General features: G+C 38.8%; 1 long non-coding RNA gene across 1 annotated transcript; it reads left to right on the top strand.

Moving 5' to 3' along the window:
• Nucleotides 1–13,960: 13,960 nt before the first annotated feature.
• Nucleotides 13,961–15,587, top strand: LOC145806233 (uncharacterized). Its single transcript, XR_014349119.1, has 2 exons — nucleotides 13,961–15,054; nucleotides 15,130–15,587. It is a non-coding gene; the product is annotated as an uncharacterized LOC145806233 (long non-coding RNA).
• Nucleotides 15,588–19,712: the final 4,125 nt, after the last annotated feature.

The raw sequence follows: 19,712 nt of genomic DNA, 5'->3' as shown, positions 1-19,712 counted from the left end.
CTATAAACAAAAAGCAAAATATAATTCAATTTAACACACTTGTGCAAAGCATTCAAAATATAAACTTAATTCAAAAGTAGTAGCATATTAACTATAAGCAAAATATCAAATCCAAAACATCCAACATAAGTACAAATCCTTTACAATCCCAAACTTCAAACATATAATTCCAAAGAAACTTCCAAGCTTGCAAATTCATAACAAAAACGTATGACAAAATATATCCAAAAATTCAAAATGTAATCCTTTGATACTCCGCAAGCTATGTTCCATCCATTGCCAATTTGTCAAACATACGTAAAAAAATTACAATATTAAAATGTTACTAATATGTTCTTGGTCTCAAAACATTGGTTTCACATTATAGATGAACAAATTAGGAGCAAATTTTCCTACAGTAAATTACAAGATTTCAATATACCAAAACCAAAAAGTAACATATGATTCACCAGTTAAAACTTGGCATATATGAACAAATTACAAGCAATATCACTACAAGTTTGTAAATCAGTCTCATATTGTCCAACCAAAATCTAACTCAAATTCTGTCATAATGGAATACTAATCAAATCCAATTTCAAGGTTCCAAAACAAGAGCAAATATCAATTGAGTAAGAGCTACCAATGGAATAAGATTTCATCCAAAGTACTACCCTTACTTGCATGACTAAATTGAAATCATTTAGCCCTAACTCTTAAGCTTGAGGTTGTTTTCACTTACATTAAGGTCAAAAAGTTGCTCAAATAAAAACTAAAATGAATATGAATAGTTTGATAGCATTGTGCCCACAAATGATGATATGTGCCAATTGGGGCTAGTGTCAACCACATACATGAAAATACTGTTTTATACACAATCTAGTATGATGGATTGATATCCTAATGACTAGAGCAAAGCTTGTTATAGACAAAAAGAGCACCATGGAATAAAAGATGAAATTAAAGATCTATACACAACTCATAATATCCAAGTAAGCATCTAAATTGATTTCAAGTTCAAATGACATTCCATTTATCACAAAAGCAATAACTAATTCCTTATCACAAACTTGATCCATACAACTTAGATGCAAATTTGTATTAGAAACGAGCTGCTTTTTATTTTTATTTTTTATAAACAAATGAAAATCATGGCCAATTAAGTGCCAATACTAGTATAGTGTGTCACAATAGGTGAATAATACTTAGGGATTCATCTAACTCACAAATTTCAATTTCTGAAAATATAATCAACCAGCAATAATTAAGAGGAAGGATCAACCAATAACAATCAAGATGAATAATATATCAACAAACAGAGCAAACCAGCCAACTGAAGAGCATCACAGCAGCAATTTGTTTCAACAACTATATTAAGTGAAGTGTTTTTAGTGATCTGAAAATTAAATTCTAAAAAGCATACTTACAGAGCAAGCTGTCAATAAAATTCCTCTGATGAACAATCCTCTTCATCAACCTGTATGTTTGCCTGATCCTTGTGCATCCTCATAAACTTCTCAATATCTTCAAACCTTTTGTTTTGCATTTCAATCTTTCTAGCTTGCTCTTGTGTTACCAGGTTCTGGGCTGCAATTTGTTCTTGTTGGACCTTATCCAAATTCTTCAATGACTCTATTTGTTTTTGTAGGCTTGAAACCACCTCAACATGTGCTTGTCGACTAACAGAAGATTTGGATGAGGATGGTTTTTGACCAACTCCGAAATCCTTTATGTATTCCGATTTACTCGTTCCAAGAACCTCAATTGATAGCTGCTCTTGAGTTAAAGGTACTGCCCCAGGCTCCAAAGACTCTTTACGTCATTTTTTCAAAGCTTTCTATCAATTTGTAAACAACTTTAACAAATACAACCAATTACATAAATATGTAACTATATTAATTGGCACACTTACATGTAATTCACCACATATTAGGGCTATCCAATCTACCTTTCTCTTGCTCCAATGGGAATCTTTGTAGAAGTCTACAATGTCAACCTTTGCTAGGGATATACGCGGTGCGGTTTAGGCGGTTTGAGAGTAAAATTACAAACCGAATGGCGGGTTGGCGGATTAGTAGATTGACAAAATGCGGTTTGGGTGATTTTTGGCGGATTAAAGAATATTCTAACTAATTATCATACATTTGCATAATATATAACACTAATTTGTATAATATTTTTTAGATATATAACACAAAGTAATTTTACATAATATGTTTCATATATATAACTACTAATTTGTAATAAATTTCATATCTTAAATATCTCGCACACTCATTTTTACATTGATATTTCATTGGAGGTTAAAAAATATATATGTATTAACTATAGCGGAGCGGAACGGTTCGGTTGGCGAATTATAAATTTTAAAGTTTAAACTGCGGTTAGCAGTTAAAGCGGTGTAGATTGATGTAGATCGGTACGGTTTTAGCGGATTGGGCGGTATTTTGCACAGCCCTAACCTTTGCAGTACCCTAATTTCATAAATTAAAAAGTAAACATACATAATTAATTTTAACTTAATCACACTTTTAAATATATTAAATGCATCACCTCTCTATACATTGCCGCTTGAAATGACTTAGAGCCCATTATATGATTATATGGTAACTTCAAAAACTCACAGAAACCATGTCTTTCATTTGAGGACAAAGTGTAGAATGCTAGGGGCTTTTCAAATGATCCATTGGCACACCTCTTTAAGTGCAACTCATTTTGTATTTTCATATCTTCCAAATCTATGCGTGCTTTTTTCTATGTCTTTGTTCTTCCATCTATACTCAATAATGTTCCAAGCAAACTATCACATATATTCTTCTCTATGTACATAACATCGAGGTTGTGTCGGAGTTTAAGTGTTTTCCAATATGGCAACTCAAAAAAGATGTTTTTTTTGGTCCAATTCAATATTGAATTTCCCCTTTTTCTTTTCTTATTGGTTGGATGCTTTCCAAATGGTCTTTATGTCCCTGAGTCCAATTGTTCTAAGATTTGTTCTCCTAATAACTCCAAAGTTCTTAACACAACTCAGTCTTACCATTATAAAGTCAACTCCTACACCAAGGGTGGTCATCAGGCAAGTAACAACGAGCACATGTGTACCCTATCTTACCTCTCAACTGTTGTGAGGATGCATTCTTGTTACATGTGGGACAAGCCAAATAACCTTTCGTGCTCCATCCAGATAAGTTTCCATATGCAGGAAAGTTATTAATTGTCCACATAACAGCTGCATGCATTCAAAAAGTTAATTCAATTGAGGCATCATATGTAAGCACACCATCTTCCCACAACTCATTCAACTCATCAATTAATGGTTGCATGTAAACATCGATACCTTTACCTAGTTCTTATGGTCCAGGGATAAGCAATGACAACATATTAAATGATTGTTTCGTACATTTCCAAGAAGGCAAGTTGTAAGGCATAACAATCACAAGCCACATACTGTACGAGTTGCTCATGTTCCTGTAGACACCCCATTTTGAGCGGCCCTAAGACTTGGGCATTTTCTTTTGACCACCCGCTGATAAAAATTAGAATATGTCATTCTATGAATTTCTCAGCTGAAAAATCAAATTGAAGCTTTAATCCCAAACCTCACCCATTTTGGTCAAATTATTTTATATCACTAATATTTTATCAATTTGTAGTATTTTATAATTTTTATCTAATTTTATGTGTGTGTACACATTTTTAGGTGTTTTTTATATAAAATAATAAAAAAACAAACAAAAAATAAAAAAATGAAAAAGAAAATAAAGAAAAGAAAAAGAGAGGGTCAGATGAGGATAATGGGTTTGGGATGGAAAAGGATTTTGTTTTTGCTGGATTCAAAGGGGAACAGAGTGGACATTGTTTTGATAAGTTTTGGATGGAAAATAATTCGGTGAAGTGGGTTTGAAAAGTGGTGGAGGAAATTGAAAAAAGAGGAGGGCAGGTGAGAGTGGGTGGAGAGGAGACACCTAACATCAGAATAATTGAGGTCTGTGGGCACCAGGGGTGTGAATTTTTTATGATTGTTGGCATGGTGACTGATAAACAATTAAAAAATCTCAATCTTTATATTTTCCAACTTGTTTGAAGCAAAGAGAGGGGAGGGGGGGACATCACAGGCAAAAAAAAAAAGACTCAGTCTCACCTCTCTCTCACCCACGGCTCTCCCACACACACACGGCACATACAGCACAAACCCAGTAACCACACACTCATCACCCACACACTTCATACACCACACCCAGCCACCCATATACCTCTCTCCCTCCCTCACGGCAGGCACACCCAGCTCACGGACAACACAGACAGACACGACACAGCACAACACTCGCACTCAGATGCACACGGGATGATACACTTACGGCATGACTCACTCACAACACACGCACACAGTACCATGCACACCTAAAGGCACACCCATCACCACCAAACCCAGCCAACAAACACACACACCTCTCTCTCACTCACGGCACCCATACACCTCCCATGCACACACCCACGGGATTGATCTGCTCACACACGGCTACACACACAAACAGACCCAACAGACACCCAGCGAACCCATACATACAGGGAGCACAGCGGACTCATACACGGCAGACTCATCCATCTCTGGTCTCTCTCTCTGGAGCTGAGAACATACTCAACACACACACGGTTTAGAGAGAGAGAGGTTAGGGAGAGAAAGGTAAGAAAGAGAGAGAGACCATGCACCCAATACACACACACCCACACCATTCACACATGCATGACACACACAGCATACTCACACACATGCACAAGGCCAACGGCTCTCTCTCCCTCCAGGTTACATCTCTCTCTCTCTCTCTCTTTCTCTCTCTCTACAATGGATATAGACACACAGAGAAATAGAGTGAGTTAACAGATTCACACATGCACCACACTTTCTTTTCTCTTGGTCTCATCATCATCATCATCATCATCACAGAGCTGAATTCAAGGATGAGCAAAGTGTCTGTGGGCCACCTCATGTGATTAAGCCAAGGTTCATATTTTATTGGGCTGGTTGAACAATCCAGCACTTGGAGAAAAATCATGGTTATTGGGCCGTAAAGTTATGGGATTTTGGTGCTGTAGAATAATAACCCATGTGGATATCATCCACGCTGGGTTGGTGCATTTTTGATTGGCTGGTGGTTTGGTCTTGAAGAGGTCGGGCCGGCTTGACAGTGGGCCGTTTTGTTTGAGCATTAATGGGGCCTCCATTGAAGATGAGTTTACATGGGCTGAGGCGTGAAGACAAATAGTTTGTTTTGCTAATTAATGATTTTTTATTTTTATTTTTTTTATTTTTATTTTGAGTGTTTGTGAGGATTTTATTTTATTCATTTTTCTCGGATCTGTAATAATTTAAGTATTGTAATAATTCCCCCATCCCGCTTCTTTCTATCCCAATCTTTAATCGCTTTCTCTAACTGTGTGTATATATATATCTGACATGCCATGCATATCCATGCTTTACATTTATGTCTCATGCATTAAGATTCGGCTACATTTACATGTGTGGATTTAATCAATCCTTCTGTGATTCTGTACGCTATCATATTATTGAGATGATTCACATGCCATATTTTAGAAGCCGAATCTTTAGTGCATCTCATGAGTGAATTGCATTAGGATTCTGTATATAAGATCATGCATATTTTACTAACTTTGTTTTGTAGCTGTTCGAGGGACGTCGGTAAATCTGTGAGTTTTTACGCTTTAGCATCCCACTTGTGTGTGATTTTCTTATTATGTTTAGCATCCTACCATGAGGCTAATCGATTAAATGATAAACTATTTGAATGCCTGTGGATGAAGGCTTGTTGCTTGAATTGGAATAATTCAATAAATGTACGTTTTAAGCCCACTTTGTAGTGGCAAATTCACAAACTTTAAGCCCACTTTGTCAAGTGGCAAATTCAAACCCTTTTCGAAAAACAAACATAAAATTGAATTGTTCCAATTTGAGCAAACTAGTCTATACTTGTATGCTTCACATAGTAAATTTTAGGATTTATTCAGTAATCAGAACATGAACATATAAAGAAAATAAAAAGTCATATCATGGTTTAGTAGAAGCCGATCTTTTGATCGGGTGAGCGGGGGTGCTCATTATTGACCTTCCCCTCTCATACCTAAGGTTCCGAGCCAAGCATCCTTGGTTACGACGAACAGTGGCCTTGGCACCGAGTCATGGGTTTCCTAATTTCCCAAAATATTAGGTGGCGACTCTGAGATCTGATGACGCAGTCCATTTTTGACAAAATTGCAATAAAATGGATTTTCAATAAAAGTTTTCAAATCTGGACTCTCGTCTACGTTTCACATTGCACTCGTGAGACTAGATCAAAGAGATCTCGGGAGTCCGAACTGTTTAATGCGCGCGGGTACCCCCCAGGGCATGTTACAGTTTCTGGCGACTCTGCTGGGGATTTTATGAAACCTTGACTCGAACTCCATGATATGACCTTTATTTTCAATTATATGTTCATTGCATTGCATTCATTGGTGCACTTCAAGTCCTTGTGTTGCCCAGATACTGGTGGGAGCACAGGTAAGCGTTTTGTGACACTACACCTATTTTTACGATACTTTAGAGGCCTTGTGTTGTAACCTTTTGAGATTTGTCAAAAGGGTAGCTTTGCTATGTAGCCCTGCTATCTAGCTTTGCTATCTAAGGTTCTCAGACTCCGAAGAGAGGCTATTTGACTCTTCTGATTTCCTGGGATCTTTATTGGTTATGACCCAAAGGACTCTTTGGTAACATCACCTTGGCTTCAACCCGTAAAATAGAGCCAACCTTGTACATATAGTGAGCTATAGTACCTTTCAAATTAGGACAGGATGCTTTCCCATTTCTAGGATGTATGATACCGCTTGTGTAAATAGTGAAACCCTAGATCATTCCAAGCTAGGACAGGATAACCCTACCCTCTTTAGGGGTGTTTGTTCTCTTTCCTGCTTTATGTGTAATGTATTGGATCTATACAGGGGTTCTCAAATTCGAATGAGTGGCTCAGGCTATTCAGTTTAGCACCATTACTTCAAAAACAAAAAAAATAACAAAAACATAAAATCAAAAAACAAAATAAAAATAAAAAAATAAAAAACTCCAATATCCCACAAAGTCGACCATTGTAAATAAATAGAACTTGTGGGGTATCCGACTATCTCTGTGATTGGGGAGTGACCACCTGTTGATTGCATGAGCTTTATTTTGAATGCTGTGGCTGGCCCACACTTTGACTAGCAATTTAGTTTGAATGTTGTGGCTGGCCCACACTTTGACTAGCAAAATTGAGAATGGTTTTATTCTGAGTTCTGAATTGAGTATTGAGTCTAAGTTTGACTCCACCAAGTTTGTAGAGTTAGAGTCAGGCTCGAGTCAGCCTAATGAGTCAGAGTCTGTTGATTTCGATAGTGCTAACCTAGACATTTCTGTCCTGTCTAGGTTCTCTTTGTCATTTTCTTTTGAGTATGTTGTCAAAAGTCTGTTGCCATTGCTGAGTCATAGTCTCTTTTCAATAAACAGAAAAACAAAAAAACAAAATGCCATAGAGTCTGCCTACTTCTCTGTGCCTTAATTCATTGCATTGACCAAAGTTTTTCAAAACTTTTTCCAAAACTCTGATGAAAACAAAGAGGAAGAATTTCCTCGGGATTTGCAAATTTTGATCAACTGAGAAGAAGAGAGGTGTGCTAAGCCTTTGATGAATAAAATCATTTTTGTTAATGTGGGTACTGAGAATGATCCTAGCTTGGTCCAAATTGGTTCTATCTTGTCTTCGTAAGAGTACGAGTGATTAGTCACTTTGTGAAAAGATTTCAAAAAACTGTTTTTGCGTGGTCCTACAAAGACATGCCTGGAATTGATTATACAGCATAGGATCCCTCTTGACTCGAGGTCCGACCTCCTTAGCTCCTTAGCTTTCAAACCTGAATTCGAAGTATTCAATGATCATTCAAAGTGTAAGGCTTGCGTAGCCGAATTGGAAATATCCCTTGAATTAGGGGCCATGATGTGATTCAAATGGAGGCAGCCCTTCAACTAGGGGCAAGAAGGTCGAATGTGATTCAAATTTGAAACAGCCCTTGATCTAGGGGCAAAAGTATGAGGCTTGCATAGCCGAAATGGAGGTAGCCCTTGAACTAGGGGCAATAAGGTACCATCCTTGAGAGGCTCGCTGAGCCGAAAACCCGAAAGGGCGACCTAGGCAAAAGTTAGAGTACAAAAAAAAAATAATAATAATAAATAAATAAAAAAAAAGAAGGAAAAATAAAAAGAAAAATGAAAAGCTCGCAAGGTTGAAAACCCGAAAGGGCGGCTTTGGCAAAAGTTAGAGCGTAAAATGAGAATGTCAATACCCGAGTGAACCTTAGCCAAAACTATGTAGGGCTTGTGATTCAGATTGGAAACAGCCCTTGAACCAGGGGCAAGAAGGTCGGATGTGATTTAAGATTTGAAGCAGTCCTTGAACTAGGGGCAAAAGGTTGGATGTGATCAAAGAGTTAAAACTGAATCGTTTCCCAATGAAGATCACCCATAAAGGCAAAACCCAGAATTTGAGAGAATGAATTTTATTATTGAAGGACAGTCGAGTTCCTATCCATTACACTAGGGGCAAATTCAGACCCAATTAGCCTAGTCCCTACATCATCATATCTACTGGTCAAGTGTAGCAGTCATTGGCCTAGAGATTTCACACCCAATCAACATGGACAAGCTAAAATAAAAGTACCATCCTTGAGAGGCTCGTTGGTTTGAAAACCTGGAAGGGCGACCCAAGCAGAATTTAGAGCAGAAAAAAAAAATCAAAAAAAAACAAAAAATAATGAAAAACAAAAAAAAAAAGAAATGAACAAAATGAAAAAAAATAGAAAAATGAAAAAATGAAAAGCTCGCAAGGTTGAAAACCCGAAAGGGCGGCTTTGGCAAAAGTTAGAGCACAAAAGGAGAGTGTCAATACCCGAGTGACCCTCAGCCGGAACTACGATGGCCTGATTCCTATCTTTGGGATACGTAGGTAGCTTCATCTTGAAGTTCGGCCCCAATAATTTTTCAACCCATTCATTTTGTCCATGTTTGATTGGTGTATCTTTAGTTGATTTGGTTGTCCTATCCGTGTTTGATTGGTGTATCTTCATTCTGCTCAGTCCAGTTGGTTTCGATTCAACTTGGTTCGGTTTGGTTCAGCGGTTCAGTTTGGTCCAGTTCTGCTCGGTTTCATTCGGTTCGGTTTGGCTTGGTTCGGTTTGCGTGGTTCGGATATCACCATTGATTATCTGACTTGGGACTATGCACCCCAATGGTTGATCCCATGTTGTTTGAGTAGTGGCCATTTGCAAAAATAGGTTTTGATTAATTTGAATAAAGTTGACTAGTTTTTCTCAAAAATTGTTCCATTTTTGCAAAACTTGGACCATTCTTTGGATTTGAAAAGGGAAAATTTTCAGTGCTCACAGTTTAGCTTACATGATTTGAAACAGAAAATGGAATAAGTATGCTAATCTAACTGTCATGTTGATCAAAACATTTTTATGAAAAAAAATCAAAAAATAAAAAAATTCAAGGTAATGAATTAGGGGCATAGTCGAGTTAGAGATTCTGTCTTCTCCACCACTCGAGTCAACTCCTCGGTGTATGTGAGTGTGTATTCATACCAGTCAAGGTATTCATACCAGTCAGTGTATATAAGTGTGTATTCATACCAGTTAGTGTATTCATACCAATCAGGGTATTCATACCAGTCAGTGTATATAATTGTGTTCCTTTCATACCAGTCAGTATATTTATACCAGTCGGTGTATTCATACCAGTCCGTGTATATAAGTGTGTTTGGATTTTTTTTTTTGCTTCGTTCTTCTTTCGTTAAGTCATTATTTGATTCAGGTCAGTATAGAATCAATGTTCAATTCAAAGTTCAAAATTCGATTACTCTCAAATTCAATCAACCAAAAATGTTTTCAAGTTCAAAGTGATATGCTAGTCACGCCATCGATGTGCAAAAACTAAACTGATTTTATTCAGGGAAGGACATCCCCAATCACAGAGACACAAAACAAAACAAAACAAAAAAAAAAAAAAACAAAAACAAAAAAACAAAAACAAAAACAACAAAAAAACAAAAAAGAGAGAGTAGCATTTTCTCAGTTTTTCGGCAGTAGCTCGGCGGCGAAGATTACAACCAACATCATTTGCACACAGTTTCGTTGCCTGACTTTACCATCAGCTGCCTCGCTTTATCTTTACTTCTTCGAAGCTCTTGAAGACTCTGCCTCGGCCTTGGCAGAGCTTCCGAAGGAGATTATCCCTCGTTGGCCGTCAAAGGTAGTCCCATGACGAGTTGCGACGGTCACCTGTCGTTTCAACTCCTTGATTTGTTTCTTCAAGCCGCTAACTTCCCCTCGAGAATCTTTGTACATATGTTGAAGTAAAGAAAGTTGTGCATTCAATCGATGTACTTCACACGTCCTGTTCTGCAGTCGACGGGATAAGTTGGAGACCGCTGTCACGGTCTCCACACATGACCTCAATGTATATGAGTTTGCTTCGATGTCAGACTGTGCCGCCATGATTTGTTCAACTGACATCGCTGGAAAGTTGAAAACAGGAGAAGGAGGAGGAGCTCGTGGTTGAGGTTCAGGGGAGTCGGAATTGGTCATCTCTATCGTAGACTCGTTTAGGTCTGGAAAAAGAGTGAGAGAACCTTGTGAAGAGGCCATGGCAGAGAAGAGTAATGCAAAAGAAAGAGGTTGCAGAGTGGTGGCAGAGAAAGTTTGCAGGCTTTTGCTCTGCCTCTCTCTTTCGCAGGCCTCAACTTAAGAAGAGGATGAAGCCAAAGAAGAAAACAAAGAGGGCGGAAGGCTCGAGACGATCATTGACAATCGGGGCAAGATGGGATAGCCTGTCGGTCAGGCGCCGCGATTGTTGAAATCGTGTGCCAGATACAACGCTCGAAGAAGATGACGGAAGAGAGAGTGAGACAAAAACAGAGAGAGAGGCGGGAGAATTGTATATTTATACATATATGTGTATATATTGTATATCTATGTATTATATATATTTGTTTGAACGTTTTGGTCACAAAAGTGGCTTAGGTTTAGTGGTTTGGCTCAGTGATTGAAGGCTGGAAGGCTGAGCCCAAGGTCAGGGGTTCAAACGCCACAAACAAATGTTTCTTTTGTTTTGTTTTGGTCTTATGTATATATATGTCTCGTATACCTATATATATATATTTGTTTGAATATTTTGTCACAAGAGTGGCATGGCTCAGTGGTCGAGGACTCGAAGGCCAAACTTGAGATCAGAGGGTCGAACCCCTGTGTCTATGCATTTTGCATTTTTCCTTTCTTTTTTGTGTGTTTTGCGTACGTGCGTTGACGTCAGCAAACGGAATATGCCTTCTCAGTAACGGTATCTTTCCGTTGATGGCTGCAAACAGAATATTCCCCGAATCTATGTATGTATACCGTACAGGCATGTCTGTGTATATTGTCGTATTTGTATGTATTTTGTCTGTACATAGTATATGTATACGGTATTTGGTTCGAGCATACAATTCCTCCTTACATTCTGTACATCTAACGCATAATAAAGCACCTATCGCACAATTTCGATTCCATCGCACTGTCTTGTGCAATTTCAATTTAATCGCGCTATCTTGCGCATCACACCATCTTGTGCACTCCCTAGGTCTAGGAGACCTTAAATCCTCTGAAGGTGCAATTCCTTTGGTGTTTGTCGTGCCCGAACGACTTCAATGGTCTAAGAAAGGTCTAGGAGACCTTAAATCCTCTGAAGGTGCAATTCCTTTGGTGTTTGTCGTGCCCGAACGACTTCAATGGTCTAAGAATGGTCTAGGAGACCTTAAATCCTCTAAAGGTGCAATTCCTTTGGTGTTTGTCATGCCCGAACGACATCAGATGGTCTGGTATAGCCACCTGCCTGTGATTGCAATGAGTTCCTAGGAGACCAACTGCGACGGTGGAAACTAGAGTTCGAATGGCAATGCCTAGAACGCAAAAGGTTTGGAATTTCCGAGACTAAAGTCTGGTTTAAATACCCAGGGGTGTATCCCCGGCTTGAAATCTGTATGGCAGCCCCATAGGTTGAGGTAGCGTGTATGCGCCTTAATTCTGGATACTGAACCAACCTAGTTTGTCACCCCGTTGGAGAATAGGGAAAGTTGTGAATATGATCAGGAAGAAAAGCAGCATCGGTGGCTTCTACATGTAGAGGTTACCCCTTGTCATTCTACCATACCTTTTTCCACTTGCGTGAGACGCGTTTGGATTTCGAATCCATCTTTACTCCTTTCACGTGAAACGTGTTAGGATGTGACGTTTCCTTGGTTAAAACCTTCCCCCTCTCCGTATAAAATACGGTTAGGTACGCCTGTTGGTTACACCATTGTTGTTCTCCTTGGTTAAAACCTTCCCCCTCTCCGTATAAAATACGGTTAGGTACGCCTGTTGGTTACACCATTGTCATTTTCTCTGGTTAAAACCTTCCCCCTCTCCGTATAAAATACGGTTAGGTACGCCTGTTGGTTACACCATTGTCATTCTCATTGGTTAAACCTTCCCCCTCTCCGTATAAAATACGGTTAGGTACGCCTGTTGGTTACACCATTGTTGTTCTCCTTGGTTAAAACCTTCCCCCTCTCCGTATAAAATACGGTTAGGTACGCCTGTTGGTTACACCATTGTTGTTCTCCTTGGTTAAAACCTTCCCCCTCTCCGTATAAAATACGGTTAGGTACGCCTGTTGGTTACACCATTGTCATTCTCATTGGTTAAAACCTTCCCCCTCTCCGTATAAAATACGGTTAGGTACGCCTGTTGGTTACACCATTGTTGTTCTCCTTGGTTAAAACCTTCCCCCTCTCCGTATAAAATACGGTTAGGTACGCCTGTTGGTTACACCATTGCCATTTTCTTTGGTTAAAACATTCCCTCTCTCCGTATAAAATACGTTGAGATACGCCTGTTGGTTATACCATTGTCATTCTCATTGGTTAAAACCTTCCCTCTCTTCGTATAAAATACGTTGAGATACGCCTGTTGGTTACACCATTGCCATTTTCTCTGGTTAAAACCTTCCCTCTCTCCGTATAAAATACGTTGAGATACGCCTGTTGGTTATACCATTGTCATTCTCATTGGTTAAAACCTTCCCTCTCTTCGTATAAAATACGTTGAGATACGCCTGTTGGTTACACCATTGTTGTTCTCCATGGTTAAAACCTTCCCTTTCTCCGTGACACATTTGCATGTGATCTTGTGGCACATTTAATGCAATGCATCCCCTGTTATATTTCATATCATTTGCACGAAGCTTGCCTCTTCATTGTTGTCATCTTCATATCTTTATCATCACTCCATGGCATGGTATTGCATTGAATCATGAATTTTCAAACAACTGGCTTCGCGAAGCGTGTAAGTCCAACCTTCAAACTGCATTTTGAGCATGTCACTTGCATTCTGTCCCTGAACTACGCTGGTTTGATTCCTCGTAAAAGGATACGTAGGCAACCTTCGGGTTCAACCACTTGCATTGCATTGCATCTTTTTTGTTTGCCCAAGTCTTACGGCCTCGTCAAAAGGGTCGTCTTTGGGCTTTGACATTCACTCACGTCATGAAATGACTTTGAGCTCTGTCAAAGAGGGGCAACTGTAGACACCCCATTTTGAGCGGCCCTAAGACTTGGGCATTTTCTTTTGACCACCCGCTGATAAAAATTAGAATATGTCATTCTATGAATTTCTCAGCTGAAAAATCAAATTGAAGCTTTAATCCCAAACCTCACCCATTTTGGTCAAATTATTTTATATCACTAATATTTTATCAATTTGTAGTATTTTATAATTTTTATCTAATTTTATGTGTGTGTACACATTTTTAGGTGTTTTTTATATAAAATAATAAAAAAACAAACAAAAAATAAATAAATGAAAAAGAAAATAAAGAAAAGAAAAAGAGAGGGTCAGATGAGGATAATGGGTTTGGGATGGAAAAGGATTTTGTTTTTGCTGGATTCAAAGGGGAACAGAGTGGACATTGTTTTGATAAGTTTTGGATGGAAAATAATTCGGTGAAGTGGGTTTGAAAAGTGGTGGAGGAAATTGAAAAAAGAGGAGGGCAGGTGAGAGTGGGTGGAGAGGAGACACCTAACATCAGAATAATTGAGGTCTGTGGGCACCAGGGGTGTGAATTTTTTATGATTGTTGGCATGGTGAATGATAAACAATTAAAAAATCTCAATCTTTATATTTTCCAACTTGTTTGAAGCAAAGAGAGGGGAGGGGGGGACATCACAGGCAAAAAAAAAAAGACTCAGTCTCACCTCTCTCTCACCCACGGCTCTCCCACACACACACGGCACATACAGCACAAACCCAGTAACCACACACTCATCACCCACACACTTCATACACCACACCCAGCCACCCATATACCTCTCTCCCTCCCTCACGGCAGGCACACCCAGCTCACGGACAACACAGACAGACACGACACAGCACAACACTCGCACTCAGATGCACACGGGATGATACACTTACGGCATGACTCACTCACAACACACGCACACAGTACCATGCACACCTAAAGGCACACCCATCACCACCAAACCCAGCCAACAAACACACACACCTCTCTCTCACTCACGGCACCCATACACCTCCCATGCACACACCCACGGGATTGATCTGCTCACACACGGCTACACACACAAACAGACCCAACAGACACCCAGCAAACCCATACATACAGGGAGCACAGCGGACTCATACACGGCAGACTCATCCATCTCTGGTCTCTCTCTCTGGAGCTGAGAACACACTCAACACACACACGGTTTAGAGAGAGAGAGGTTAGGGAGAGAAAGGTAAGAAAGAGAGAGAGGCCATGCACCCAATACACACACACCCACACCATTCACACATGCATGACACACACAGCATACTCACACACATGCACAAGGCCAACGGCTCTCTCTCCCTCCAGGTTACATCTCTCTCTCTCTCTCTTTCTCTCTCTCTACAATGGATATAGACACACAGAGAAATAGAGTGAGTTAACAGATTCACACATGCACCACACTTTCTTTTCTCTTGGTCTCATCATCATCATCATCATCATCACAGAGCTGAATTCAAGGATGAGCAAAGTGTCCGTGGGCCACCTCATGTGATTAAGCCAAGGTTCATATTTTATTGGGCTGGTTGAACAATCCAGCACTTGGAGAAAAATCATGGTTATTGGGCCGTAAAGTTATGGGATTTTGGTGCTGTAGAATAATAACCCATGTGGATATCATCCACGCTGGGTTGGTGCATTTTTGATTGGCTGGTGGTTTGGTCTTGAAGAGGTCGGGCCGGCTTGACAGTGGGCCGTTTTGTTTGAGCATTGATGGGGCCTCCATTGAAGATGAGTTTACATGGGCTGAGGCGTGAAGACAAATAGTTTGTTTTGCTAATTAATGATTTTTTATTTTTATTTTTTTATTTTTATTTTGAGTGTTTGTGAGGATTTTATTTTATTCATTTTTCTCGGATCTGTAATAATTTAAGTATTGTAATAATTCCCCCATCCCGCTTCTTTCTATCCCATTCTTTAATCGCTTTCTCTAACTGACACGCCATGCATATCCCTGCTTTACATCCATGCTCCGTGCATAAGATTCGGCTAAATTTACATATTTATGCTTTAATTGATTATCCCATGATTTTGTGCGCTATCACATGTTTTGCAATGTTTCACATGTCATATCTTAGAAGCCGAATCTTTAGCTACATCTCATGAGTGAATTGCATTAGGATTCTGTATATAAGATCATGCATATTTTACTAACTTTATTTTGTAGTTGTTCGAGGGACGTCGGTCAATCTGTGAGTTTTTATGCTTTAGCATGCCATTTGTGTGTGATTTTCTTACTCTGTGTTAGCATCCTACCATGAGGCTAATTGCTTAAGTGATAAACTGGCAGAGCAAAAGCCTGCAAACTTTCTCTGCCACCACTCTGCAACCTCTTTCTTTTGCATTACTCTTCTCTGCCATGGCCTCTTCACAAGGTTCTCTCACTCTTTTTCCAGACCTAAACGAGTCTACGATAGAGATGACCAATTCCGACTCCCCTGAACCTCAACCACGAGCTCCTCCTCCTTCTCCTGTTTTCAACTTTCCAGCGATGTCAGTTGAACAAATCATGGCGGCACAGTCTGACATCGAAGCAAACTCATATACACTGAGGTCATGTGTGGAGACCGTGACAGCGGTCTCCAACTTATCCCGTCGACTGCAGAACAGGACGTGTGAAGTACATCGATTGAATGCACAACTTTCTTTACTTCAACATATGTACAAAGATTCTCGAGGGGAAGTTAGCGGCTTGAAGAAACAAATCAAGGAGTTGAAACGACAGGTGACCGTCGCAACTCGTCATGGGACTACCTTTGACGGCCAACGAGGGATAATCTCCTTCGGAAGCTCTGCCAAGGCCGAGGCAGAGTCTTCAAGAGCTTCGAAGAAGTAAAGATAAAGCGAGGCAGCTGATGGTAAAGTCAGGCAACGAAACTGTGTGCAAATGATGTTGGTTGTAATCTTCGCCGCCGAGCTACTGCCGAAAAACTGAGAAAATGCTACTCTCTCTTTTTTGTTTTTTTGTTGTTTTTGTTTTTGTTTTTTTGTTTTTGTTTTTTTTATTTTTATTTTGAGTGTTTGTGAGGATTTTATTTTATTCATTTTTCTCGGATCTGTAATAATTTAAGTATTGTAATAATTCCCCCATCCCGCTTCTTTCTATCCCAATCTTTAATCGCTTTCTCTAACTGTGTGTATATATATATCTGACATGCCATGCATATCCATGCTTTACATTTATGTCTCATGCATTAAGATTCGGCTACATTTACATGTGTGGATTTAATCAATCCTTCTGTGATTCTGTACGCTATCATATTATTGAGATTATTCACATGCCATATTTTAGAAGCCGAATCTTTAGTGCATCTCATGAGTGAATTGCATTAGGATTCTGTATATAAGATCATGCATATTTTACTAACTTTGTTTTGTAGCTGTTCGAGGGACGTCGGTAAATCTGTGAGTTTTTACGCTTTAGCATCCCACTTGTGTGTGATTTTCTTATTATGTTTAGCATCCTACCATGAGGCTAATCGATTAAATGATAAACTATTTGAATGCCTGTGGATGAAGGCTTGTTGCTTGAATTGGAATAATTCAATAAATGTACGTTTTAAGCCCACTTTGTAGTGGCAAATTCACAAACTTTAAGCCCACTTTGTCAAGTGGCAAATTCAAACCCTTTTCGAAAAACAAACATAAAATTGAATTGTTCCAATTTGAGCAAACTAGTCTATACTTGTATGCTTCACATAGTAAATTTTAGGATTTATTCAGTAATCAGAACATGAACATATAAAGAAAATAAAAAGTCATATCATGGTTTAGTAGAAGCCGATCTTTTGATCGGGTGAGCGGGGGTGCTCATTATTGACCTTCCCCTCTCATACCTAAGGTTCCGAGCCAAGCATCCTTGGTTACGACGAACAGTGGCCTTGGCACCGAGTCATGGGTTTCCTAATTTCCCAAAATATTAGGTGGCGACTCTGAGATCTGATGACGCAGTCCATTTTTGACAAAATTGCAATAAAATGGATTTTCAATAAAAGTTTTCAAATCTGGACTCTCGTCTACGTTTCACATTGCACTCGTGAGACTAGATCAAAGAGATCTCGGGAGTCCGAACTGTTTAACGCGCGCGGGTACCCCCCAGGGCATGTTACAGTTCCCAAAAGGATTAAAACCATTAGTGGCCAACCCTAACCTTACATTTCGAGCCTCTTAAGAAAACATAGGATATTGCCTATCAGAATCCTTCCATGTTTCACCATCAGCCAGGTGTCTCAATATTCCATCATCTACTCATTTTTCTTTGTGCCATCTCATATCTATAGCTGTTTTTCTTCTCGACATATGTAATCTCTGCAACCTTGGTGTCAACGGGAAGTATCTTAAGATCTTATAAGGAATTTTCTTACCTTTTTCATCATTCAACTTGTATCTGGACTCTTGACAAATCAGATAATCTTCCAAATTTGCATTCTCCTTCCAAAAAAGTGCACAATCATACTTACATGCATGAATCGTCACATATCCTAAGCCTAAGTCACGTAAGAATTTTTTAGCTTCATAAAGGGTCCATGGAATCACTTGATCACTTACCGGTAGAAAGTCCTTTAATATCCCCAACAACATGTTGAATGACTTGTTGCTCTACTTGTTCAACAGCTTCACATGAAGCATCTTAATAACAAATGATAAAAGAGACAACTTACGACACCTAAGGAACAACTCTCTTTGAGCATCATTCAACAATTTATCAAAGTTGCGCACATCCTCTTCTTCAACATTATTAGCTACATCATCATCATTGTCCTCCCCCTCCTCCCCTTTATTTTCATTATTATTCATGATAGTCCCCATGTAAACATCTTCTAACAAATTTAGGAATTCATCTTGATCTCCGTCTGTATCTTCTTCCATTCTATCCCCAACACTTCCAAAGTCATTGTGGTTGTCATCATTCAATGCATGAGATTGATTCATGGGAATAGATTCCCCATGATACACCAAAGTCTTATAAGAAGGGGACATTCCTTTCACGACCAAATGATACTCCACAATTTTACTAGTGTGTTGTTCACAATTCGAACAGTCTATACAAGGGCAATGAATCTTATCATTTGGCCCTACATTTGACATTGTGAACTGAACAAAAGCCTTCACCCCATCTCAATACCGGAAACTCATCCTATTCTCAAGTAAATCCAACTCTTGTCTATATTTGGTCACCTACAAAGCCAATGTTATGCGCAATTCCTTTGTTATTATATACACTAATATTCAATATGTAAGTGGTCTTATCCCATTTATGAATGCACAATGAAAACATATACTAAAATGGGATTGGGGTGGGTGTTATTACAGCCCTTTGTTATGACAGCAAAAGGCCCACTGTTTAGGTAGTTGCTTTGTTATATTAAAAAAAAAGAAGAAGGAAAGTTGGAAACAAGTGTTACTACAACCTAATCACATATCAATATTTTGTTGTGAAAGTGAAACTATGTCGTTTCACATTTAAAAAACAGAAAAAGCAATCCTCCATTGTGAAAAAGCATTGATTAGTTGAATGGATTAGGTGGGAAAAAATTTAATGGAAATCACATATTTAAAAAAAAAAAAAACTAATCAAACTCATTTAATTTCTTTAATAGATGTGATTTCCATTCATTTTTTTTTCCATTCAATTAATCAAAACTTTAAATGTGAAATGACATAGTCTCACTTTCACAATAAAGTATTGATGTTTGGCTAGGTTGTATTGTAGCAGCACTTGTTTTCGTTTTTTTTCTTTACCAAATCAACTACCCAAACAGTGGGTTTGTTACTGTCACAGTTGGATGCTATGACAGCACCCACCCCAACCCCTACTAAAATATACCTTTAACTCAATTATGCATATGTAATTTATTGACAAGTTGTATTAACAATAACAACTGATAAACAAAAATTACTATTCAAGTAGAGCATGCAATGTACAGTAAAGGGTGAAAAAGAATCATATAGTAAGTGATGACATTGACATATAAATTAGAATTGCTTAATAAATTATGGTCTTCAAATTGTTACATATTAGTTTAGTTAT

This window comes from Camellia sinensis, chromosome 13 (genome assembly GCF_055761805.1).
Source record: "Camellia sinensis isolate YWXY chromosome 13, ASM5576180v1, whole genome shotgun sequence".
NCBI lineage: Eukaryota > Viridiplantae > Streptophyta > Magnoliopsida > Ericales > Theaceae > Camellia > Camellia sinensis.
The sequence above is the reverse complement of the archived record's forward strand: the minus strand, read 5'-3'. Positions and strand labels throughout refer to the sequence as shown.